The sequence below is a fragment of the Scyliorhinus torazame genome, chromosome 1 (assembly GCF_047496885.1).
Source record: "Scyliorhinus torazame isolate Kashiwa2021f chromosome 1, sScyTor2.1, whole genome shotgun sequence".
Classification (NCBI taxonomy): Eukaryota; Metazoa; Chordata; class Chondrichthyes; order Carcharhiniformes; family Scyliorhinidae; genus Scyliorhinus; species Scyliorhinus torazame.
The window spans coordinates 395053110-395079045 of record NC_092707.1 but is presented as its reverse complement, the minus strand read 5'-3'; the positions used below and the strand labels follow the sequence as shown (position 1 = coordinate 395079045).

The 25936-nt window shown below is 46.4% G+C and overlaps 1 protein-coding gene across 4 annotated transcripts in view; it reads left to right on the top strand.

Annotated features, from left to right (window-relative positions):
• The window catches only part of LOC140427690 (mitogen-activated protein kinase kinase kinase 21-like), a 126070-nt gene that overhangs the window by 6906 nt on the left and 93228 nt on the right, over positions 1-25936 (top strand). The window contains exon 1 of one of the 4 annotated variants that reach the window (XM_072513221.1): positions 4547-4565. The exons of the other annotated variants lie outside the window; for them this stretch is intronic. The gene's annotated coding sequence lies outside the window, so the exon portion shown is untranslated. Of the gene's footprint in view, positions 1-4546; positions 4566-25936 lie in introns of those variants that run through there. 4 annotated transcript variants of the gene reach the window in all.

The following is a 25936-nucleotide window of genomic DNA, read 5'->3' as shown; positions in this document are numbered from 1 at the left end:
CCATTGAGTGTCATGGGGAGGTAGTTAGGTTCTGTCTTGTTGAAGATGGCCATTGCCTGACACTTGTATAGCGTGAATGTTACTTGCCGTTTATCAGCCCAAGCCAGAATGTTCTTCACATCTTGCTGCATTTGAACATGGACTGCTTCAATATCTCAGGAGTCACAAATAGTGCTGAACATTTTGCGACCATCAGCAAACATCCCCATTTATAACCTTGCGATGGTGGTAAGCTGAAGATGGTTGGGCCTAGGACATACCCTGAGGAGGTCCTGCAGTCATGTCCTGGGACTGAGATGATTGACCTACAACAGCCACTGTCATCTTCCTTTGTCCTAGGTATGGCTCCAACCAGTTGAAAGTTTATCCCCCTGATTCCCATTGACTCCAGTTTTGTTAGGACCCCTTGATGCCACAAAATGTGACCTTGATGTCATGGGCAGTCACTTTCGCCTCACCTCGAGTTCAAATCTTTTGTCTAGATTTGAACTAAGGTTGTAATGTGCCATAGAGTTTTACAGCATATAAATAAAGAGGCTGTTTGGTCCATTGTGTCTATGTCTGGCCATCAAGCACCGATCTATTTTAAAAATAAATTTAAAGTAACCCAATAATTTTTTTTTTCCAATTTAGCATGGCCAATCCACCTTCCCTGAACGCCCTTTGGTTGTGGGGGTGAGACCCATGCAGACAGAGGGAGAATGTGCAAACTCCACATGGACAGTGACCCGGGGCCAGGATCGAATTCGGGTCCTCAAAGCCATGAGGCAGTAGTGCTAACCACTGTGCCACCATGCTGCCCCAAGCACCTATCTATTCTAATCCCATGTTCCGCATTTGGTCCTTAGCCTTGTATGCAATGGCATTTCAAATGCTCATCTAAATGCTTCTTATATGTTGTGAGGGTTCCGCCTCTACCCCCTTTTCAAGCAGTGAGTTCCAGATTTCCACCTCCCTCTTAGTGAAAAGGATTTTCCTCAACTCTCCTCTAAATCGCCTGCTCCTTTCTTAAATCTATGCCTGTTGGTTAGTGACCCCTCTACTAAAGGGATAAGTTTCACAGAATTTACAGTGCAGAAGGAGGCCATTCAGCCCATTGAGTCTGCACCGGCCCTTGGAAAGAGCGCCCCACACCTCCACCCTATCCCCTTTATCCCCACCTAACCTTTTCGGCCACTAATGGCAATTTATAAAGGCCAATCCACCTAACCTGCACATCTTTGGACCGTGGGAGGAAACCAGAGCACCCGGCGGAAACCCAAGCACACCTGGGGGAGAACGTGCAGACTCCACACAGACAGTGACCCAAGCCGGGAAGCGAACCTGGTACCCTGGAGCTGTGAAGCAACTGTGCTAACTGTGCTGCCCTGATAGGAAGTTTCTTCCTATCTACCGTATCTTTATCTCTCATAATTTTGTACGCCTCAATCAGGTCCCCCCCCCCTCTGCCTTTTGTGCCTTAAGGAAAACAACCACAGCAGCCATTCCAACCTCTTTTCATAGCTGAAACACTCCAGCCCAGGCAACATCCTGGTGAATCTCTTCTGCACCCTTTCTAGTGCAATCACATCCTCTCGAGTGGTGACCAGAACTGCAGACAGTACTCTAGCTGTGGCATAATGCGCGTTTAAAAAAAAAAAAAATTGAGTACCCAATTCTTTTTTTCCAAATAAGGGGCAATTTACCTACCCTGCACATCTTTGGGTTGCAGGGGTGCGCACCACGCAGACATGGGGAGAATGTGCAATCTCCACACGGACAGTGACCTGGGGCTGGGATCAAACCCAGGTCCTTGGCGCCGTGCGGCAGCAATGTTATCCACTGTGCCACCCTCCCACATTCACTTCTAGATCATTAATATACAGTAATGTTAATGTAATGAAGTCAGGAGCTGTGTGACCCTGGCAGAACTCTAATGGAGTTAGCAGGTTGTTTCTGAGTAAGTGCCACCTGATAGCACTGTTGATGACGCATTCATTACTTTGTTGATGATGAAGAGGTGCTGGGGTGGTAATCGGCCGGTTTGGATTTATCCTGCCTTTTCTGTGCAAGGCATACCTGGGCAATTTTCCATGTTGCTGGGTAGATGCCACTGTTGTGGGTGTACTGAACAGGTCGACTAATGCCGCAGTTAGCTCTGGAGCACAAGTCTTCAGTACTATTGCTGTAATATTGTCAGGGCCCCAGGTGGAGTGAACCGAATTGGTTGAAGACTGACATTTGTGATGTCGGGGACCTCCGGAGGAGGCATGGATCATCCATTCAGCGCTCTTGGCTGAAGATTGTTGTACCATTTTTTTGTAGTTTGAGAAATGGATGTTATTTTTATAATATAAACTTGGCACAGCTTTATATATAACTCTTAGATCTCGTGTGTCCTTTCACTTCTTGATCTTTGTATATTAGCCATTCAGTTGCCCTGATCTATTTATTGATTGAGCATATATTTTTTTCAATGATATATGTTTGTGCATTCTATGTTGTTTAATACCTGCGTGAATTGTCTGTGTATCTCTGTCTGATCTGTGTGTGCAGATCTTTCCACCAAATCTTTCTGCCTGTCTTATAATTTCTCTTTTTTCTTGTCTCACATTGTTTCACCCAAGAGTTAATGTTTCCTCCATTTAAAACTGTAAAGACTCAAACCTCTGACTTCTGAGCAAATGCAAACTCCTGTCTGTAGTTTCTAAATCCATCCCCATTCTGTGGGCACAGTCTGGGCTGAACTAGACAGTTTGAGACTTCGTCCTTCTTGACTCTGAGCTGAGCATCAAATCCTATTTCCTCCAAGATTGTTCCTCTACACCACCACTGGTCTGTCCCAGGCACCTGTTGCTCATCCACACTTTTATTACCTCCGGACTCCTATTTCATAATTCTCCTGACTAGCTTCCAAAGTTCCACCGTCCAACAATTTGAAATCATCTAATACCCCGCTACCTTATTTTACTTCCAACGAGCCCTATTCACCCATCGCCCTTGTGCGTGCTGACCTAGATTGGTTCCTTGTACCCAAACGCTTCGATTTAAGAAATTTTAATTATATTGACATCCCTCAGTGACCTTTCCCCTTCCCTCCTGCGATGCCGAGAACTCTGGGCCCTTGTCCATCCTCCACTTCGCACCCCATCATTGGCAGCCTTGCCTTCAGCTGGCTAGACACCCAGTTCTGAAATCCCTCCCTGAATCTCTGTGCATCTTCCCAGCTGTACGCTCCTTAAAACTTGCATCTTTGACCAAGCTAACATTTCCTTCTTTGGCTCAAGATTATGCTCCCTCAGGATAATAATAATTAATGCTAATAATCGCTTATTGTCACAAGTAGGCTTCAATGAAGTTACTGTGAAAAGCCTCTAGTTGACACATTCCGGCGCCTGTTTGGGGAGGCCGCTACGGGAATTGAACCCACGCTGCTGGCATTGTTCTGCCAGCTATTTAGCCCACTGTGCTAAACCAGCCCAACTATGTTAAAGGCATTGCATAAATTAAATTTGTTTGGTCTGATTGATACACGTTGAAGATTATCTTCTCTTTTCCTGTGAGTCAGTGATTTCTATTATTCATGTGCCTCTGTCCAGCTGATTTGTTTCTGCTCTACCCTCTATGGACGTTGATTCCCTTTTTGTTGCAATGTCTGCGTACCTCCGTGCTGTGGTGCATTTCTTCCCGTTGCTGTGACTTAGTTGCTGGCATCGCAATCTTCCCATTGCATTGTTTTGTCATGTGCCTGTCACAATATTCATCTAATTTCTTGATTCCTGCCAAATATCTCCTAATGGGGCAAGATCGTAGAATCCCTACTGTGCAGAAGGAGGCCATTCAGCCCATTGAGTCTGCACCGACCCTCCAAAACGGCATTCTACCTAGGCCCACACCCCCATCCTATCCCCTTAACCCCACCTGACTTTTAGACACTTAAGGGGCAATTTAGCATGGCCAATCCACCTAACCTGCACATCTTTGGACTGTGGGAGGAAATTGGAGCACCCGGAGGAAACCCACGCAGACACAGAGAGAACGTGCAAACTCCACGCAGACAGTGACCCAAGATTGGAATTGAACCCGGGTCCATGGCGCTGTGAGGTAGCAGTGCCTCATAATTGGTAGCAATATTGAATTTTAGGGAAGAAGGCTGGCAGTGGGGGAAATCTCATAAATGTTTGGGGTGCCTGGCCCTATCATGAAGCACAAGGATTCAGTAGAGCAGTGGTTATTTGTTTGACAAGTAGGCAGCACCTGCAGGAAAGAACATAAGTGACATATTACTTTTAAAGGTGATGCCCAGTGACTGCGTCAGACTGAAGAGTCTGTACCGAGTGGGGGAAATGTAAATGTTCCAAAGAAGGGCACATTGGACCTCTAATGTGAACTCTGTTTCTCTCTACAGATGCTGCCAGACCAGCTGAGTTTTTCCAGCGCTTTATTTTTATTTTGGACCTCGAGCGCCTGCAGTATAAATACAAGGCAATATTTGTACTAGTACTTTGGTCTCTTGGTGCTTTTTGAAGGTATCTGGAAATATTTGTTGATGGCTGGATTTGAAACGTCTTCGGAATAGTCCCATGGTATGGTCCAGCGAACCTGTTGAATGTTGCTGTTGATTGTGACCAGAAATGTACAAAGAAATTCTTTCAGCCTTGACGCAATTCAAGGGATATTTATTATTGAGTCGAGTAGTCATAGTACATTGTGTCCCATTTAATTACATTCTAAATTGTGCATATAGAATTATGAATGGCTGGGAGTGAGTAATAGGTTGTAATTTAACTGGCGAGGTGGGTGCTGTTCACATGACTTCACAAAGCTGAGTGGTTTATAGATTTATTAAAAAAATTATCTGTTGTAGTTTCCAAATAAAATCTCCAACTAACGGCTGTTCAAGCAGTGCCAAACTGATGTCATTGCAGAATAATGTGATGCGGTTCACAAGAGGACACTGCATTTCCATAGGTGGGAAGGAAGGAAGGTATAATTATTGAGACTGTTGTTCGAGTGGGATCCAAATCCTCATTAGCAATCTTCTCGTTTATATGCCAGAGCTCTCCCTGTGCTCAGGTGAAGCAGCTTAACTGCTCAACTCTGCTCAGTACTGGCGTGCCTAGATACTGTTCTGCACCCACCTCTCATTCTTAAGCTACTCAAGGTTTCACTGAAAAGCTTGGGTGGCTGATAGTCATCTGAAGACTGACATGAGATTACTGCACGGGTGGGCTTTGATGTTCTCCACGCTTCATTGCAAGGCTGAAGTTCATTGCCATGCCCATCAATAGAGAATCTTCACGGGCAGCACGGTGGCGCAGTGGGTTAGCCCTGCAACCTCATGGCGCCGAGATCCCCGGTTCGATCCCGGCTCTGGGTCACTGTCCGTGTGGACTTTGCACATTCTCCCCGTGCTTGTGTGGGTTTCGCCCCCACAATCCAAAGATGTGCAAGGGAGGTGGATTGGTCATGCTAAATAGCCCTTAATTGGAAAAAATGAATTGGGCACTCTAAATTTATTTTTAAAAATAGAGAATCTTCACTATGCAGAGGTACCAGAGTACGTTATTTACTTACGAAAGAGACAATGCTGGAAAATCTCAGCAGGTCTGGCAGCATCCTGAGGGAGAGAAAAGAGCTAACGTTTCGCGTCCGATGACTCTTTGTCAAAGCTCAGTCTTCAGAAATGAGCTTTGACAAGAGTCATTGAACTCGAAACGTTAGCTCTTTTCTCTCCCTACAGATGCTGCCAGACCTGCTGAGATTTTCCAGCATTTTCTCTTTTGTTTCAGATTCCAGCATCCGCAGTAATTTGCTTTTATCCAAGTTATTTACTTAGCTGTCTCCTGTTTCTTCTCTCTTCATTTTTCTCCTGTTTGGAGTTGTGATGAGCGGCTTATTGCCCGTGGAAGAAGAGTGGGCAATGGGAACCCGAGCACAGGAACAATTGTATGTGAACGTACTTTACAACTGCATTGAAAACATGGCCTATGTGAACATACCGTTGCCTAATGAAATTCCCCCTTCTCCCTTCCCTGTTTCACCACCTCTCCCTGAGAGCCCCAATTTATTTCTGTCCTCGCCAACATTAATTGTCAAACCTTATGTTTGGTATGTGGTTCCACAGTTGCCTCACTCAAGTGACCATTTCTTTGTGAGTATCAGCGTGAAGAGACAAATTTGATTATTTTCTTCGCAAATCCCATCTTTTCACTGGGAACACTGATTGTTATCCATCTCCCCTCCCTCTTTTGATTCCTTTAGAAAATAAAAATTTAGCGTACCCAATTAATTAAGGGGCAATTTCGCGTGGCCAATCCACCTACCCTGCACATCTTTGGATTGTGGGGACGAAACCCACGCGCACACTGGGAGAATGTGCAAACTCCACACAGACAGTGACCCAGAGCCGGGATCGAACCTGGGACCTCAGCGCCGTGAGGCTGCAGGGCTAACCCACTGCGCCACCGTGCTGCCCTTTTTGATTCCTGACTGTGTCTGAGATCAGCGATCTTAGTACAGGTGGGCAATAATATGTTTGTATATTGGATGTTTTTTTAAAATAATCCTATAATTATTGAGGGAGGTGTGAGGCATTCAGTTTGAGGTAATGCAAATTTGTACAAATGTTTTCCAAAAGCTTGTGTGCAGTTCTGTCTTTTGCTACATCGTCTAATGCATGTGAACACAAATTCCGTTAATTACGTTCAACGGCTGTTATTTTGTTTTCGTATTGCTGCCATACTATGTTTGCCCAAAAGGTTTGTGTTCAGCACTGGAGTGACAGAACCCGAATCACTAATCAATTCAAATTATTTTGCAACTTAAGAATTTGTACAAATAGCTGTTGAAGTCATTGTGATCATTTTCATTCACCTGAGGTAAAGAATTATTGGAAACGCAAAAAGATTATTAGACCCAGCATTTAAATCCCTTCTCAGGCTCTAGCCACCCGTCTACTCACCATACGGGATATTGTACCTTATACTGTAAACCCTCTATCTCCAGAAATGCGTATAATTGTTTCTTTGCCTCCAGGTTAACCTATTCCTGAGCTTTGTTGCCTGTCTATTGAACATGGCTCTTTCTTGCTTTTCACTTCTTCGTGATTTAATCTCCTGTCCCCAGTACAGTAAATGAGCTGTTCACCATGTTGCACAGTTGTCCTGAAACGACTTCAGTCTTACATTGCTGGACAATTAATATTAGGAAATTGACACGTTGAACAAATTCGCTGTTGAAATATGTCCATGACTGCTCCATAAGTGGAACTTGATGAAGCTGGTGGAGGAGGCCAGGGAGGATCTTAGGTGGGATACACTGCACTTAACGTTGGTGGGAGGATCCAAGTGGTGAAATTGAATATTCTGCCGAGGTTCTTGTTTATCTTTCAGGCTCTCCCGATCTTTATACCAAAGGCCTTTTTTTTTTGGAAAGTGGACACAATCAGCTCTGACTTTGTATGGGCAGGAAGGTGCCGAGGGTGGGGAGGACCCTGCTACAGAGGCAGCAGGGGGGTTGGCGTTGCCAAACTTGCTTCATTATTATTGGGCGGCGAATGTGGACAAGATGCGGTGGTGGTGGGAAGGAAAAGGGGTAGAGTGGGTTAGGATGGAGGAGGAATCTTGTAAGGGGTCTAGTTTGAGGGCTATGGTGATGGCAGCATTGCCAATGGCTCCGAGTAGGTATTCTGGGAGCCCAGTGGTGCAGCCCATGGTGATGCTATGGAATCAGCTGAGGAGGCATTTTAGAGTGGAAGGGGTGTCGGTGCTAACACTGCTGTGCGAGAATCATGGGTTTGAGCTGGGGGGGGGGGGGGGGGGGTGGATAGTGTATACAGGAGGTGGAGGGAAGTGGGGCTGGTCAAAGTGAGGGCTTTGTATTTGGAGGAAGGGTTCGCCAGTCTGGAGGAGCTAAGGGAGAGGGTAGAGCTGCCGAGGGGTAGTGAGTTCAGGTATGTACAGGTTAGGGACTTCACCCGAAAGGTCTGGAAAGGGTTCCCTAGATTGCCAGGATACACCCTGCTGGAGCGACTGCTGCATCCGGATGTGGAAGGGGAGGGAAGAATTGGGAATATATATAAGTGGCTGGGGGAGCAGGGAGGCGAACGGGTGGTGAAGATCAAGGAGAAATGGGAAGCGGAGTTGGGAATGGAGATCAATTGGGGAGTATGGAGTGAGGCACTGCGAAGGGTAAATGGGACCTCCTCTTGTGCAAGGCTGAGCCTGATACAGTTTAAGGTGGTGCACAGGGTGCATGTGACTCGGGCGAGAATGAGTGAGTTCTTTCAGGGGGTAGCAGATGAGTGTGAGAGGTGTGGGCGGGGGTCAGCGAATCACGCGCACATGTTTTGGGGTTGTGAAAAATTGGGAAGATTCTGGGCGGAAATGTTTGCAGTCTTAGCCAGGATAGTGGAGGAGGGAGTGGACCTGGACCTTTTGGTGGTGATATTTGGGGTTTCAGAGAAGCCGGAGCTCATGGAGAGGAGGAAGCCGATGTCATGGCCTTTGCCTCTCTGATTGCACGGCTGCGAATTTTGCTGGAGTGGCGGTCGGCATCGCCACCGGGGGCAGCAGCATTGGTGGTGACCTGTATGACTTCCTGCGGTTAGAGAAGATAAAGTATGAGTTAAGGGGCTCTGCAGGGGAGTTTGAGAAAAGGTGGGGATGTTTGTGACCGTGTTTGAGGAGCTGTTCGTTGTGGGGGGGGGGGGGGGTGAAAAAGGAGAAAAAACTGTATAGTTGATTGTTGGGAAGAATGTTTCCCGGGGTGTTTATTTGCTGTAACGTACTTTGATACAAGTTTGAATAAAATGCGTTTAATAAATAAATAAATATGTCCGTGACTAACGAAATCTATTAAAGGCCAAATACAGACTCCTTATCAAAACATTTTGTGGTCACTTTCTTTTTTAAAGTGCATACAGTTAAAACTTCTGTTGACATCCGTTGATTCAGTGCAAATACATACTGTTGACTTGCAGTATTTTGCATAAGGCTGAATTTTCCAGCCCTTCCTACCAATCGGATCTTCCTGGCGACGGGATGGGTGAGCCACGCAAATCGTCGTGGACATCGGCTGTACCAGAAGATCCCACCGGTAGAAGGCCGGCTGCGGGGAGCAGAAAAATCCCACCCACAGAGCTTACTGCATGGAAATAGGGTACCCTGCTGAACTGGTCCATGTTGGTCTTCGTGTTCCTGCTCTACTTCATAACAATTCTCCATAACCTCCCATTCCTTTCTCCTGATTCCCCTCAACATGACTAAAGAAATTCCACACTTTAACCACGCTCCATAAAGAGGTTTCTCCCGAATCCCATATTGGATTTATTAGCAACTGTTTTACAATTGTGTCCCCTTATTTTGATCTCTACCACAAGTGGAAACATCACCTTTACGTTTACTGTATTGAATCCCGTCATAAATTTAAAATTAGCCTATTGTGAAAAACTGCGCTTGGCTTTAGTGCCTTAGTTCTGTGCCACCACTTGTTGCCAGTGTTCTTGAGCTGTTTTTTATTTCTGGTTTTGCGCTGTGCTCGGTCTGTCTGTTGTCGTATGGGTCTTGTGCAGCCAGCGGCAACACCAAAGTAAAGTCGCTGGGCTGAGTAAGGCTGGCGGCTGGCAGGACCAAATAAAGCTCTTCCCAGCTGCCAGAAAGTTTACTTTGGTGCAGTATGAGACCTATCCATCAGGAGCCAGCAGGGCTAACCTGGCACTAAGCCCAGCATAAAGGTGACTTCAATTGAGTGCCTCAGCTTGCAGCTACCACTGCCCGTCTGTGAGACACTTCATCTGGGTTAAACAACTTCAAGCACTTTTGCTCAGGACGGAATGTTCAATCATGCCGTTTGCAGTTTAAGCAAATTGGGAAACTAGATTTCATGCTTAAGAGGGTTGTGGGTGATCCCTCATTGTGTATACTTAAGACTGCAATTGACAGGTTTTTGGTCTCGCCAGGAATTGAAGGATTGGGGAATTGAGGCAAAAGATGAGCCAGGGTCATATTAAATGCAATGTGGGCTAAGAGGGCATATAGTCTACTCCTGCTCCTATTTCTTCTGTTATGTTTTTACAGAATACTTATCGAGCAGGGAGAACACTGGTGTTGTGTTTTGCAGGGTACTTAGAAAGCTGATATCAATGCTCTCTCAAAGGCAATGGCTCACCTGAGCTAAGTATAGATAGCCAACTTTAAAAAAAATTGTTTCTCTATTTATAAATTATTTCCCATGTTCGGTCAGCCCGACCTAATAGTCTCTGCTGCCGAGCAAGCAGGTGGGGCACATTCTCCATGTTGCTGCCAATGTTCCCATTGTTAGCTGTCTGGCGTGACTTACTCCAATTTCCACCCTGCCTCCTGCCGCAAAAAAACCCATCATTTATTTAATGTTCATTCCCAATGTTCTTTTGAATGCCTTTAATTTGGGGCTTTGTATTTTTCATCTCGTGTTACAGAATTCTTCCTAATGCTGTGTCAAATTTAGCTCAAATTGATTTGGATCATAGAATGTATACAGCACAAGAGGGGACCATTTGGCCTGTCAAGTCTGAGCTGGTCCTCGAGAAGCAATTCACCAAGTGCCACTCCCATGCCTTTTCTTTGTAACTCTGCAAATGTTCCCGTTTCAGATAATGATCGAATTCCATTTTGAAAGCCTCAATAAGCCCAACATCCACCACATTCCTAGGCAGTGCATTCTATTTGCTGGGTGAAGATCTTTTTCCCCATGTCACCATTGCTTCTTTTGCCAAATACCTTAAATCCGTGCCCTCTGGTTCTTGATCCTTCCACCAATGGGAATTGTTTCTCCTGACCTCTGTTCAGATCCCTCATGAATTTGGCGGCACTGTGGTTAGCAGAGCTGCCTCACAGTGCCAGGGACCCAGATCCGATTCTGACCTCGGGTGATTGTGTGAAGTTTGCACTTTCTCCCCGTGTCTGTGAGGGTTTCCTCTGGGTGCTCCGGTTTACTCCCACAAGTCCAAAGATGTGCCGGTCAGGTGGATTGGCCATGCTGAATTACCCCTTAGTTGGCTGGGGGTACAGGGCTTGGGCAAGGATTGTGCCGAGGTAGGGTGCTCTTTCAAAGGGTCGGCGCAGACTCGATGGGCCGAGTAGCCTCCTTCTGCACTGTAGATATTCTATGATAATACCTTTGCAGGTTGAGTGTCCTTGTTCGAAATTCAAAAAGCTCTGAAGTCTGCACTTTTTAGTGTTCCTAGCTCTGTGTCCTGTTCCTGTGGCCAAACACACGTGCTTGTGTGTACCCTATCACCTGATGGCACGAGTTAACTGCACCAGAAGAGTTGAACTCGGTACCTGATTCCCTGTCGGGAGGGAAGCCATGTACCCCCCTATCAGACACAGCACGACCGGCAATTTCGAGCAGAGGTTCAAGGTTCTTTGCAGTTTGGTATTCAAAAATATGAAAAAATCTGGAATCTGAGACATTCTTGGCCCCAAGCGTTTCTCTGTGGAGGTCCCAACGCCTCAACTCTTGCTACATAACTGAATGTCCTCATTCCTGGAACCATTCATGTGAATCTTTTCTGCACCTTCTCAAATGCCTTTGCATTCTTCCGAAGGTGTTGTGACCATAACTGGACACAATAGGGCAGCACGGTAGTACAATGGTTAGTACTGTTGCTTCATAGCTCCGGGGACCCGGGTTTGATTACCGGCTTGGGTCACTATCTGTGCGGAGTCTGCATGTTCTCCCCGTGTCTGCGTGGGTTTCCCCCGGGTACTCCGGTTTCATCCCACAAGTCCTTAACGGAAAATGAAAAAAGAAATTGCTTATTGTCACAAGTAGGCTTCAAATGATGTTACTATGAAAAGCCCCTGGTCGCCATGTTCCGGCGCCTGTTCAGGGAGGCTGGTATGGGAATTGAACCCGCGCTGCTGGCCTGCCTTGCTCTGGTTTAAAAGCCAGCTATTTAGCCCACTGTGATGAACCAGCCCCGACATGTTTGTTAGGTGAATTGGACATTCTGAATTGTCCCTCTGTGTGCCCGAACAGGCGCCAGAGTGCGATGACTAGGAGATTTTCACAGTAACGTCATCGTAATGTTAATGTAAGCCTACTTGTGACACTAATAAAGGTTATTATTAGTGTTTTATACAGATTCAACATAATGCCCTTGCTTTTGTCCTTTTAAACCCTATATATAAAGCCCAAAGTGCCATTTAACTTTAAACCTTTGCAGCATCAAGCGCTGTAAAACAGAGCAGGTGGCTTATTTACTTTGGACTAAGCTGCCTTTGACCCAAGGTTTCGGGAACCTGCTGCACTGCACCTTTCCAAACCAGCCCAAATCGGAAGATCAAGCTAGAAATCTGACTGTGACTGTCACTCTGGGTTATTCCAACCAGAATGAATCACTTCACACTTCTCTGCATTAACTTTCATCTGCCACTTGTCTGCCCTTTCCACCAACTCCTCTAATTCTATTTGAAGTTCTACACTATCCTTCTCACAGTTTGAAATATTTCCAAGTTTCGTAGATCTGCAAATTTTGAAGTTGTGCCTTGGGCACGTTAATTCTTCTTTTCAAAAAAAAAATATATATATATTTTCTTAGATTTTAATTTTTTACAAATAACACAACAGAAGAAGCAATAAACAATGCAAGACCGGTGCAGAACAGAACAGGAATTATTGCGAATATAGGATAATAAACTATATTGTGCACAATTCTGCTCCCCCCACTACCAGAAGAATGTGGCGGCTTTGGAGAGGGTACAGAGTAGGTTTACCAGGATGTTGCCCGGTCTGGTGGGTGTTAGCTATGCGGAGGGGCTGATTAGACTCAGACTGTTTTCATTAGAATGACTGAGGTTGAGAGGTGACCTAATAGAGGTCTACAAGATTGAGGGGCGTGGATGGGCAGGCACTCTCCCAGGATGGAGGAGTCAGTCACCCGGGGGCATCGGTTTAAGGTCCGCGGGGCAAAGTTTAGGGGAGGTGTGCGAGGTAGTTTTTTTTTTTACACAGGGTGGTGAGTGCCTGGAACACATTGCCTGGGGAGGTTGTGGAAGCAGATGCATTAATGGCATTCAAAAGGCATCTCGACAAATACATGGATATGATGGGTATAGAGGAATGTGACACCAGGAAGTGCTGAGGGTTTTGGCCAAGGGCAATATCATGACCGATCTCTGCCAAAGGGCCTGTTCCTGTGCTGTTTTGTTCTATACCTTAAATCCCCAACAGCTGACAGTGTCTAATTCTTTGAACAAATCATGATGTGGAGATGCCGGCATTGGACTGGGATGGGCACCGTAAGAAGTCTTACAACACAGTTTAAAGTCCAACAGGTTGTTTGGAGTCACTAGCTTTCGGAGCGCAGCTCCTTCATCGGGTGAGTGAGTAGGTGGGTGCCACAAACTTGTGTAACCCACCTCTTCACTCAACCTGACGAAGGAGCTGTGCTCCGAAAGCCAGTGACTCCAAACAAACCTGTTGGACTTTAACTTGGTGTTGTAAGACTTCTTTCTTTGAAAAAGGAGATAAATGATTGCCATCTCAGGTAAAATCTCTCCACAGAGCCCTGATGATGAATTTGATTTTCTCTAAATGCAAAAAGGACATTTAGTCCCCACACCAGCCAAAAGCACTAGGCAGAGCGGGAGACCTCCAGCCGAGCAGTATCCACCTCCAGGCTATTTATGAGACAAAGGTGATAACATCTGCGTCTACCCCAGAGTGAACTGTCGGAGAGTCCGAAACCACAAATTTGGCCATAAGTCGGACTGGTTGTAATTCTAATTAGATTCACACTGGTTCACACAGCTGCTTTGCGGTGCCGAGGATCCGGGTTCGATCCCGGCCCCAGGTCACTGTCCGAGGTGGAAATGGTTGATAGCATCAAATTCCTAGGGGTGCACAGCACCAAAAATCTGTCCTGGTCCACCCACGTCAACGCTACGACCAAGAAAGCACAACAGCACCTATACTTCCTCAGGAAACTAAGAAAATTCGGCATGTCAACACTGACTCTTACCAACTTTTACAGATGCACCATAGAAAGCATCCTATCTGGCTGCATCACAGCCTGGTATGGCAACTGCTTGGCCCAAGACTGCAAGAAGCTTCAGAGAGTCGTGAACACAGCCCAGTCCCATCACACATCTGCCTCCCATCCATTGGCTCTGTTTACACCTCCCGCTGCCTTGGGATACTGGGTCGCATAACCAAAGACCCCTCTCACCCGGCTTACTCGCCTGTCCAACTTCTTCCATCGGTCAGGAGATACAAAAGTCTGAGAACACGCACGAACAGACTCAAAACAGCTTCTACCCCACTGTTACCAGACTCCTAAACGACACTCTTATGGACTGACCTGATTAATACTACACTCCTGTATGCTTCACCTGATGCCGGTGTCTTATGTATTTAAATTGTGTACCTTGTGTTGCCCTATTATAGATTTTCTTTTTCTTTTCATGTACTAAATGATCTGTTTGAGCTACTCGCAGAAACATACTTTTCACTGTTCCTTGGTACACATGACAAACAAATCCATGTGGAGTTTGCACATTCTCCCTGTGTCTGTGTGGGTCTCAACCCCACAACCCAAAGATGTGCAGGGTGGGTATGCTAAATTGCCCCTTAATCAGAAAAAATTAATTGGGTACTCGAGTTTATTTTTAAAAAAAAGTAAATATACACACCCCTAACTGGGACGACATAGACTTCATTTAAAAACAAAAAGCCATGGCAGAGATCCCTGACCTAGATTCCCACCAACTCATCATGGGGGGAAGACTACAGCTATGTACAGCACCCAAAGACAGACAAATCAGGTAAACGATTGGCGTTGGCAAAGGAATTGAACATCTTTCATGGAGCAGATGGGTGGGTGGACCCGTGGAAGTTCAACCATCTGAGGGAGAAGGAGTTCTCCATCTTCTCCCAAATTCACAAAGTATGTATCCCGGGGTGTATATATTTCCAAGTACTCTGCTAACCATTGCGTACCATTCCCCCCCGCCCCCCCCCCCCCCCCCCCAGGTCTGTGTCACTGTTTGTTGCTGTGAAGGTCGACCCTTGGCTCAACAGTATGGCCTCCCTCGTATCGTAGCACATTTGGTTCCTTCCTCCTGTCCAGATCTTCCTTACCCTGAGTCGGTCCATCTCCCTCATGTGTGTCTCTTGAAGGAAGACTTGGTGGACCTTAGGCTTTTTAGATGAATGAAGACTTGATCTGGATCTTTTCACTGAGCTGTTGAGTCCCGTGACGATTCTGATGGGGCGGGTATCTGTCCCCACCCATTCTTGCGGGGTCAGCTATACATACCATGTGTATGTGCCCCTGCACGAAAGGGTTTCCCTTTGTTCGTGGGCTATCCAAGATGGCTGCCATTGTCTTTGTTCCAGCTGTCCCCATGTGTGACCTGTTGTGAGCCTCGATCTACCCCCCCACCCCACCGTCTGCCCTTGCTGTCTCTCTCTCCCATACCCCTATTGCTGCCTTCCCATTGCCCCTCACCCCACACCCCCAGTTTGTTATCTTGCCTCCCCCTCCTGCCAGGCACTCCCTCCGTTTTGGGAGCTGTGCCAAGCCCCCCCCCCCCGCCTCCTGGGAGCAAGCCCTTTTGCACTTGGCCTGTTTCGTCCTCTTCCCTGCCTGCCTCCCCGCTCCCTCCTTGTTTCAATGCATCTCTGACTCCTTCTCCGCACCCCCACCCCCCCCCCCCCCCCAATTGTGTCAGCATTCAGAACAGAAATAAAGCCTTGTTTATGAGTTATTGATTGTCCATTATTGCTACCTTCCCATCCCATTTTTCCAGATGAATCTAAATGTTCTTTGCTGAAGGTTACCCAAAATCTCACTGGTACAACATGCCAAACTGCACCTTGTTTTTAAATAAAGCCTCTTTTTTTCTCCCCCAATAAACTCTGCCTGGTGCTTGGCTGCGTCGATACCAATGTCCTGGTAGATGTGGATTTTATGTCCCTGCCATTTACATAACCGCGTACTCCTCACTCGGTTCAGCACCCGCTCTTTGTCCTGAAACTTGCGTCGTTTCGCTATTATCGCCTGCAGTGGTTCTCCTGATTTTGGCCTTTGTCAGAGCGACGTATGGACCTGGTCCACCTCCGGGGTTTTGGCAAAGCCCTCTGACCAGCTTCCTGAGCAACCTTGCGACATACTCTGTCATGTTTCTGCCCTCTTGTGTCCTCGGGTAGCCTGGCGTCTGGGCCTGTTCGCCTGATCATCAACTTTACCCTTGAGCGCTCTGGGTTGTTACCAACCTTGCCACCTTGGTCTCGAGTGAAGCGATCCGTTCGCCCTGATTGGTGGCTCCTTTCTCCAGGTCCCGCACCGTCACTTCCTGGGACTGCGGTCCCCTCTCCGTTCTGTCCAACGCCTCTTTAATGGGGGCCAGAGAGGTTTCTATGGCTGACTTGAGGTCCTCCTTTATAGAGTCCCTGTGTTTCTGGAGCTCTATTGAAAGAAGCTCCATGAACTACCCCATCGATTTGGGTGGGCTGGCATTTGTGTTGGTGATCCTGTTCAGTCCGCCATGCTCCGCTCCGTGTGTCTCCCCAGCTCCAGGGTTGGAGCCCTCCTCTCTGGTATTTTTCAGGCTCTGTTGCTGGTTTGAGGGGGAGGGGGGGGGGGGGTTGTTACTTTTTGTGTCCGATAAGGGTGCAAGTTGAAGTTCCCAACAGAGAGCCACCTTTCGCGCGACCACTCAGCTCATAGCTGCCACCGGAAGTCCTATGTAGCACTTTGAACTGGATTAGACTCAACTGGGCACGTGAGGACGTGGAGTTGATCCTGTAAAGGGCCTCTCTCCAAACCTCGCTTGAGTGTAGGACCTTTCAGTGGGGGTTGGGATCGGATGGGTGAATGTGGCCACATAGGCTCAGGGGGTCTATCTTAGTCCTAAGCTGAGCCTCTCTCCAGTAAGGTGGAGCCAGAGGAAAGGAAGGGAGAGCTCTATGGGTAAAATCACTAACTTGAAAGGAGTGAAAAAGACTAGAATTGGGTCGCTGACATTTGTCTAGTGCTCTCGTCCCTTCAATTTCCACAAGTTAAAGGTCGAGTCCATCCCTGAAGGTAAGAAATTGTGGTTGTTATAGGTAGGGGCCAATGAAGACGAGGAGAGGAGTTTAACATGTTGGAACTGCTTCCAAATTGTAAGACAGGAGTCCATCCCTCCACCCTGTATGCTTCATCCGATGCCGGTGCATATGTAGTTACATTGTATACCTTGTGTTGCCCTATTATGTATTTACTTTTATTCCCTTTTCTTCCCATGTACTGAATGATCTGTTGAGCTGCTCGCAGAAAAGTACTTTTCACTGTACCTCGGTACACGTGACAATAAACAAATCCAATCCAATCACTGGGTTGAGGAAAGTCTAGCAGGAGGAAAGGGCAATGGTACAGTAACTATGGCAAGGAGAGTGGATGTCGTGCAAGAGCATGCCCCCATTTGGCCCTGGATTGGATCGGGATCACTGATCCACAGTAAGTCTGTTTAGATATTGGTGGCCCAGTTATAAAACAAGAAGCTTTGGAGGGCCAAGCCCCCTGTCTGCCTTTCCCTTTGGAATAGAATGCAGCCGATTCTGAATAAAAATCTCGGGGGTATGTTCATTTTTATTGTTTGAATCCTGTCAGCCAAAGATAAAGAAAGATTGTTCCATCTTTGAAGGTCCTTACTAACATTGGTAATCAGGCTGCAAAAGTTACATTCGTGGAGTGTGGCCCAATTGTGGGCCACCCTGACCCACAAGTAATGAAACCTTCCACCTGAGAGGCGAAAGGGTAACATGCCTAAATGGGGCTCGTATTCCAGGAAGGTTGACTGGAAAACTCTTAACTAGATTTAAATTACCAGCGAAGGAGCCAAAAGAATGAAGTTCATTATGTCACCGATAGAGGTAATTGGGTCTGTAATGTATAAAAGTAGGTCACCTGCATAAAGAGATACCTGAGGTTCCACCCCATCCTCATTAATACCCCTCCATTGATTGGAACTAGTTTAGCTCAGTGGGCTAGACAGCTGGTTTGTGATGCAGAACAAGGCCAGCAGCCCGGGTTCAATCCCCGTACCAGCTGAGAATTCTGAATTCTCCCTGACAAAATACAAATTTCTTTACCCGTCAGTCTGGCCTCAATAAAAGTCGAGATGGATTTGCAGGTACAGCATTAGTTATTTTATTTGGCTTGCAAGCCTGATTCATTTCACAGAGGCATAGGACACATCCAGTCTCCTACACCCCGGAAAGCGAATGAACAAAGAGACAAAGGGATTTCTGCAAATAAATTCAAATGGTATCAAGTTTCACATACATGATTCCCATAGGTCATCCTATACCCCTCCTGACCTGGTCATACATTCTGATTGGCTTACTTCTCATCCCTTCCTCTGGCCCCCATGTTACCCAGCATCCTTTTCTCCTCCTTGCTTTGCCATGCGTTCTGAAATCCTTTGTCTGTGAACTCACCAGAATGAGACTGGCCTATCTCTACATTACAGTAACTAATATCTCTAAAGTAACTATTTTATATCACATTCGTCATCCCTCCGTGTACCCGAACGGGTGCCGGAATGGGGCTTTTCACAGTAACTTCATTGCAGTGTTAATGTGGGCCTATTTATGACAATAAAAAGATTATTATTATTAAGGCTGTAGAGAGAGGGTCTAGTGCCAGGGCGCATAAAAGTAGAGAGAGTGGGCAGCCCTACTGGAGGGGAAGTAGTCTGAATATAAAGTGTTCGTGTGAACGCTGGCAGTAAGGGCATTGTGTAGCAAATGGATCCATGAGACACATTTTTGGCTGAATCCAAATCTTCCAAGAATCTCAAACAAATAGTCCCATTCTACCCTTGTCAAATGCTTTCTCTGCATCTAGAAATACTACCACCTCCCGCTCAGGTGCAGGAGAGGGAGAAGGTATCACATTCAAAAGGTAACGTATATTAGCTGATAACTGATGGCCCTTTACAAGGACTGTTCGGTCTTCTGAAATCGTGCTTGGAAGGCAAAGTTCCAACTGGAGCACCAGAACTTTAGCGAGCAGCTTAACATCTGCATTTAAGAGCGGGATGGACCGGTGTGAACCGCACTCAGTTGGATCCTTATCCTTCTTAAGGAGCAAGGAAATAAGAGGCTTGAGTAAAGGGATAGGGCCTCATTGAACATATCTAACAGCAAAGATGTGAATTGTTCCGAAAACCTCTTATAAAACTCGATCAGAAAGCCATCCTGGCCTGCATACGGCCTTACTGGCCTGCATACGACCAGTGCGTTTTAAAATCTCGTCAGGGCATAACGGGGAGTCCAACTCACCATTCATGACTGCTTCGACAGATGGTAAGGCGGTCCAGGAAATCAGCCATGATCGACTTGGATGACTGCTTCGACAGATGGTAAGGCGGTCCAGGAAATCAGCCATGATCGGCTTGTCCACGGGAGACTGAGAGTTATACAGGTCACAGTCTTAGGATGAAAAAGCCTCATTGACCTGGAGAGGGGTGGATACGAGCTTACTGCCTGGGCTGAGTATGTGGGGGATCTCACAGGAGGCTGATCTCCCTCTTAAACCACCAACCCATGTTCTAATTTCTTTATCTTTAGCACATGTGCTATAAAAACACAATTCCCCCTCCCCCGAGGATAGCTTTAAGAGTCTCCCACAGTGTGGAAGGGGAGATGGTGTCGGATCTATTTAATTAAATCTAGTCATCGATAGAGGTGGACAGGCGCTCGCAACATTTCTTTAGCGGCCAACAAAGTAGTATCCAGCCTCCAAGGTGGATGTTGGGTGGGGCAAGGTCAGAGATTACAATAGCTGAGTACTCCGCTGCCACTACCGATGGGAGGGGAGCCATATCCTGAATGAAAGTCATCAATGCGAGAATGCACATGGTGAATATGAGAGAAAAAGACAAAATCCCTGTCATTCGGATGTAAAAAAACAACAGGGGTCTACCCCTCCCATCTGAGCGATGAAGGATGTCCTGGCTACCCCCGATGGGACAAAAGATTTTGGTTTTAAGCAATCCAATTTTGGGTCTGGAACACCATTCAGGTCACCTCCTAAAATAAGATGGTGTTTGCCGAGGTTGGGGAGGGAAGATAACAAAGAGTTGATGAAGTTCGGATCATTCTAATTCGGGGCATGGACGTTGACCAAAAACTACTGGGGTGTTCAATGGGGAGCTGCATACGATTTGGGTCAGCCACAATCTGGGATGAGGAGAATTGGACTCTTTTGTTGATTAAAATCCCTGGCCCTGCTTAGAATGGAAAATCTTGCCCAACCCATCTTTTGTGCAACCTGAACTGATCTTTAATGCCTAAGTGGGTGCCTTGCAACAAAATATCAGAATTTTGTCTCTTAAAATGCGCGAATGCTCTCGATCGTTTTGCACGGCCATTCAAACCCCTAATATTCCTGGTAATCAATCAGATCGGAGGTCTCCTGCTACTTCGCAAACCAGAGTCAGCCATTGCCAAGGAGGGGTGTTAAACAAAGGGCCCTGAGAAGACAAATTTAGAGTACCCAATTATTTTTTTCCAATTAAGGGGCAATTTAGCATAGCCAATCTACCTAACCTGCACATCTTTGGGTTGTGGGGATGAGACCCACGCAGACACTGGGAGAATGTGCAAAACTACACACGGACAGTGACCTGGGGCTGGGATCGAACCCGGGTCCTCAGCGTCACTGTGCTGTCACAAGAAGACCAACCCAAGATGGCAACCAAGCCAAGTCAGGTGACTCAACAAAGAGAGACCAGCAGACACTGTCACCAGACTAAAACTTAAACCCCACCCCCCCCACCCCAACCCAAATACTCCATTGCAGTCGAGCATAACCACACCCAAAAGCAAATGGAACGGCGGCAAACAATAACTTGAGCTAAAACCTATAACTAACAGAACACAACTCAACACAAACTCTAAGCTCATTTTTAAAACTATAATGAGCTGCAGAAGATCCTTTAATATTTAATAAACCCTGGTCAAAAAAGTAGTACCCTTGATTGCCATGGCAACGTCGGACTCCAAGGAGTTGATCCTATTGCTATGGTGAGACAATACAGTCTCCATGACCTTGGTTATGGCTCCTTGTGCTTTGATGGTCTGGTTAGTGATCTCACGAGCTGAACGAATGGGGCCCCAAAGGCTCCTCAATCGATCCTTCTAAGACCCAAAGTCCGGCGCTGTCGATATTTCTCAAGCTCAACCACCAGAATTCCCGGCCGTTGGTGGAGTGGCTGGGGAAGAATCTGCCATCATCGTCTTACCTCTAGTTAATCCGTGGGAGAAATCAGAGTCTGTCATCGATGTTCGGGCCAATTCCTTCCTTGCTTTGCCTCCCTTGAGCATCATAGAGATGAGGAAATGCTACCTAGTTAATTTACATGTTTTGTTTTGGCAAGTTGAAGACTGTGGCGCTGGGAAATGTGTCTTCCCCTCACGTTGTGCCACCAGAAGTCAATCATTAATGTATATCAGGAAGACCGTTCACAATTGCTCTTCATTTCCCGAAAGACGTGCTGTTAGGTAATTTGGACATTCTGAATTCTCCTCAGTGTACCAGAACAGGTGCCGGAATGTGGCAACTAGCGGATTTTCACAGTAACTTCATTGCAGTGTTAATGTAAGCCTACTTGCGACAATAATAAATATTATTATTATTATTCAGTCAATTTTGTATCCGTGTTACTATTATCCCTTTTATTCCATGAACCCACAACCTCGCTTTGTCCACAAGTCTGTTGTGTGGCACTTTATCAAATCCTTTTGGAAGTCAATATACACCATACACCACATCAACAGCATTACACTCCTCAACCCCTTTGTTACCACCCCACAAAGACTTGAGCAAGTTAGTTGAACACAATTTTCCCGTAACATATGCTGGTTTTCCTTGTTTGCTTAAGGACTGTTAAATTTGTCCGTAATTATCACTTCTAAAAGCCAACCCATCATCATGGTTAAACTGATTTGACTGTATTTGCTGGGCTTATCTTTGCACCCTTTTTTGAATAAGGGTGCAGTATTTGCAACTCTCCAGTCCTCTGGCAGCCATCTCCAAGTCAAAGGAAGATTGGGAAATCATGGTCATTGCTTATGCAATTACCATTCTCGCTGCTCTCCGTATCCTTGGGCGCATCTCATCTGTACCTGGTGCCTTATCAGCTTATCGGCAACCTATCCAAAACTACTTCCCAAGTGTCTGAACTACCTCCTCTTTCCACCATTACCCTGACAGCATCATCTTCCGTGTTAAAGACGGATGCAAAGTATTCACACCTTGACTGTGCTTGAACTATGCCATCTTTAAAGGCAGCCTATTTCATTTAGTGCTACCTGCTCATCTTTGATTCCAATTTATCTGGGACAGACTCATTCTCACCCCCATTGAAGTTGGCTTTCCCCCTTAACTCTGGGTTGCTCCTTGTCGTTTTTACATAGCAAGCTTAAACCTTATGATACAATGATCACTGTCCATTAAATGTCCACCTACTGATACTTGATCCACTATGCCCACATCATTCCCAAGAACCTATATACAAGTGGCTGGGGGTGCAGGGAGGCGAGCGGGTGGTGAAGATCAAGGAGAAATGGGAGGCGGAGTTGGTAGGGGAGATCAATTGGGAAGTATGGAGTGAGGCACTGCGTAGGGTAAACGGGACCTCCTCTTGTGCAAGGATGAGCCTGATACAGTTTAAGGTGGTGCATATGACTCGGGCGAGAATGAGTGGGTTCTTTCAGGGGGTAGCAGATGAGTGTGAGAGGTGTGGGCGGGGGCCAGCAAATCACGCGCACATGTTTTGGGGTTGCGAAAAATTGGGAAGATTCTGGGCGGGAGTTTTCGCAGTCTTAGCCAGGATAGTGGAGGAGAAGGTGGGCTATATTTGGGGTTTCAGAGAGGCCGATGTCTTGGCCTTCGCCTCTCTGATTGCACGGCGGCGAATTTTGCTGGAGTGGCAGTCGGCATCGCCACCTGGGGTAGCGGCTTGGTTGGGTGACCTGTACGACTTCCTGCGGTTAGAGAAGATAAAGTATGAGTTAAGGGGCTCAGCAGGGAGTTTGAGAAAAGGTGGGGGATGTTTGTGACCGTGTTTGAGGAGCTGTTCGTCGTGGGGGAGGTGAAAAAGGGAAAAATCTGTGTAGTTGATTGTTGGGAAGTATGTTTCCCGGGGTGTTTATTCACTGTAACCTGTTTTGATACAAGTTTGTAATAACATACATTTTAAAAAACAATCATTCCCAAGAACCAGATCTAGCAATGCCTCCTTTCTCATTGGACTGGAAACATGCTGCTGTAGAAAATTCTCCTGCCCACACCTGAGGAACACTACTATCACAGTCTATATTTGGATATTTAAAATCCCCCATTATGCCTACTCTATAATTCTTGCACTTCTCTGTCATTTCCTTGTAAGATTGTTCCTCTACATCTTCACCACTATTTGTGGCCTATTGACTATACCAAGCAGCGTAATTGCACCTTTTATTTTTGTTCTTGTTCCTCCGCTTCAGCCAATTAGATTCTGCTCTTGACCCCTCTGGGACATCCTCTTCAGTACTGCAATGTTCTCCTTCATCGATACTGCCATCCTTCTTCCCCTTTTCCTTTACCTCCATCCCTATCTTTCTTGCACACCTAGTATCCAGGAATATATAATGCCCTTTTGTGAACTAGGTCCCCGTTATTGCCGCATCATATTTCCATGTCACCATCTACTTTTGTTTTAGATTTAGAGTACCCAATTAATTTTTTCCAATTGAGGGGCAATTTAGTGTGGCCAATCCACCTACCCAGCACATCTTTGGGTTGTGGGGGCGAAACCCAAGCAAACACGGGGAGAATGTGCAAACTCCACATGGTTGGACAGTGACCCAGAGCCGGGATTGAACCTGGGACCTCAGCGCCGTGCTAACCACTGAGCCACCGTGCTGCCCTTTCACCATCTAGTTCTGCAACTCACTAATCTTATTTACCAAACTCTGCACACTCCCATACATGCCCTGTAACCATAATTTATACTTTATTACTTTCTCTCTTACACTGAATCTGCCTTACCGTTTCCTACTTTAATGCTATCTGTTTCTCCCGATATTCTTTGCAGGTTGGTATCCCTCTCTGTCATTACCTTATGGTATCCACATCCCTGCCAAGTTAGTTTCAGCCTTCCCCAGTAGCGCAAGGCGTTTACCTGTCCCAGATCTGTTCATGTGCGATCCATCCAATCTGAGCAGGTTCCATAACTGATCCCAATGTCCCAAGAATCTAAAGCCCTCCCTGCTGCACCATCTTTCCAGCCACAAATTCAGCTGCTCTATACTCCCATGTCTTTACTCATTTGCGCGTTGTACCAGGAATAATCCGGTGATTGCTACTTTTGAACTCCTGCTTGCTAATTACGCACCTATCTCCCTAAATTCTGATTGTAGGACGGCACACTTCTTTCTACCTATACCATTGATGCCAGTGGATCACAACTGCTGGCTGTTCACCCTCCTCGCTTATGGGGGCTCTGCATTGAAATCCTTGACCCCGACACCAGCTGCAGAAACACTTCCCTGTTCCCCTAATGATCGCAGGTCTTATTAATTGGAGCAAGGTAGCAGTGGGGGGCACGGTAGCACAATTGCTTCACAGCTCCAGGATCCTAAATTCGATTCCTGGCTTGGGTCACTGTCTTCAGAGATTGCACATTCTCCCCGTGTCTGCGTGGGATTCCTCCGGGTGCTCCGGTTTCTGCTCGCAGTCCAAAGATGTGCAGGTTAGCTGGATTGGCCATGCCAAATTGCCCTTAGTATTCAAAAAGTTGGGTGGGGTTACTGTTACGGGGATAGGGTGGGGGTGTGAGCTTCGGTAGGTGCTCTTTCCAAGGTCCGGTGCAGACTCGATGGGCCGAATGGCCTCCTTCTGCACTGTAAATTCCCGTATTAAAATTATTTTGGAAAAAAAAGCAGCGTTAAATTGTAGAAGAGTCTTTGTTTTAAAGTGTAAATGTTTTTATCTGCTTTCGGTAAAGTCGCATGTGCGATCTGTGTCACTGAACCGTGGGAGTGAAGTTGTGAATACAAAAATACTCAGCTCGGGCAGCAAGACCTTTTGCTGTCAGCACGTGTTCCCATTGTTCTGAGCAGGAAAATACTTAACAGGTGTTATATTTGCCAAGAATGAATTCCAAGCTGGCCACGTCAGCCTTGGCATCCGCACTATTCTACCTGTTGAATGCTAAATTTCCAAGCATTGCCTGCGTTCCAAGATTGCTTTGTGAAACTGTCTACCTTTGAGCAATTTTCATTTATAAGGCAGTTTATAGGGGAAGCTACTTGCACCCTATGCCTTCAAATGTGTTCTCTCTTCGATTTTTGTCTGCCGACAAAGAATGCTGTTCCCTAGCTTGGTGCCGGTTGGCATGTGATCTCTTTGACCTTTTTCCGACATCACAACGTGACTGCATTTCAAGAAACCGATGCTGACTGTAAAGTCAGAGGTGAGGTGACATCAAGGCAGCATTTGACTGAGTATGGCATCAAGGAGCCCTAGCAAAACTGGAGTCAATGGGCATTGGGAGGGGAAACTCTCCACTGGTTGGAGTCATACCTGGCACAAAAGAAAGATGGTTGTGACGGTTGGAGGTCAATCATCTCAGCTCCAGGACATCACTGCAGGAGTTCCGCAGGGTAGTGTCCTCGGCCGAACTATCTTCAGCTGCTTCATCAATGACCTCCCTTCCATTATAAGGTCAGAAGTGGGGATGTTCGCAGACGACTGCACCATTCACAACTTATTATCATATAAAAGAAATAATGAAGCAGTCCATATCCAAATGCAGCAAGACCTGGACAATATCCAGGCTTGGACTGACAAATGGCAAGTTACATTTGCGCCACACAATTGTCGGGCAATGACCATCTCCTCCAAGATGATCTAACCATCGCCCCATGACATTAC